We start from the raw sequence: 1,551 nt of genomic DNA on the forward strand, positions 1-1,551 counted from the left end.
CAAGACTATATTCCCCAAATGATCAATCTTGAACCATTTGCTACATTAGCATTAATGCTCTTGATTATTGGAAATGTACAGCTTACATGAAGTTCCTTTATACTGTTGAAAAATGACCCGTTTGTTATTTTTTATTGTTTATAATTTTTACACTGGAATACCATTTAAGAGATTTCTGTCATGGTTAAAAGAAAACAGTCTGAAATTCTTAATAGTTTAAGATTATACCATCTGATTACATAACAGATTGTACCACTAGAGGTGCACAATGCTACAATATTTCGAAGGGATGTGTCATCAAAAGCTATTTGCCATTTCAGATTCTTTCTTTGTTCAAAAACCGAAAATTGCTCAATTGCACTTGACACTTTGGAAGACCATGTTGCTGAAGTGAAAATATTAAGCCAATAGTCAAGTCAAGCAAGCGTACAACAAATGGAACTGTGATGGCACTATTTGCATACAGTCAATTAGGAGCTAGCTAATTCTTAACTGAAATGGTTCTTAAGAGCGTATTCTTGCTAGTTGATCCAAAAATTGTACATTGAAGTATATTGCACTTAAAAACTTTACTCTGAAAAATGACTAACCCTAACTTGTGTTAAAATTGATTTCCATTTTTATTCACTTGCAGTTGCAGTGTTTTGCCATATGAACTTGAGTTGGAAAGACAGGGCTAAACTAGAGGTCATTTCAAGTTAATTTTCTACTTTTCTTGACTTGGCTATTGAATGAATGTTAAGCTTTGGTTCAACGGCTTCACAGAATCAACACTCTTTACAGGATGTAAGGCACAGTTTTGACCATATATTTTTCCATAAAGTACTTATTTTACTCAGATGTATTAGTGTTAAAAGTGTAGTTTTGTGGAATTGATTTGGTGACTAACCTGAGTGAAATTCTCAAACAGAAGGGATGTGGGTAAGATTTGATACAATTATTTTTTGGAACTGCCCTTAATCATGACAAACTGGAAGCCTAAATGATTGGACACTACAAAGGGCAATTGTACTTGCTACATATCTTACAGTGAAGCAAGCATCTTGGGCTGTCTCCATTAGCATGGATCTTTCAAAAATGCGTAATCAAGTCATCATGACTCTATGCAGAACTCCTTTCCTCATTGTGTTGGAACTGCTACATTTGCAATGAAGTTATGGAGGGTTTCCGCTCTGTGACTTTTGCAAAGAGCTGCTATGTAATTCAGAAGATGAAGTGAACAACGTCCACTGAACTGTATAACTTTGCCAATCTCTTTAATTCATGAATGCAGACTAGAGAAAAACACATCAATATTTGAGCTGAATGGATAAGTAGTCACTGTTAGATGCTTGTTTTGTAACAAGATAAGTGTGTTTGCTTGGGTCACTCTGTTAACTGACCAATGGAGCAAATCACCCATGTGTGCAATCTCCCATTTTCTATTCTGGTTAAATGCTATTTGCCTCACTGCAATAAAAATTGTGGGGTTTAAAGCACATATTCTGGAGTTTTATTTTAATAACAATTATTGCCCTTCATTTTTATGATTAGAAACAGATGCTATTTTGT

Source organism: Carcharodon carcharias, chromosome 15 (assembly GCF_017639515.1).
Source record: "Carcharodon carcharias isolate sCarCar2 chromosome 15, sCarCar2.pri, whole genome shotgun sequence".
NCBI lineage: Eukaryota > Metazoa > Chordata > Chondrichthyes > Lamniformes > Lamnidae > Carcharodon > Carcharodon carcharias.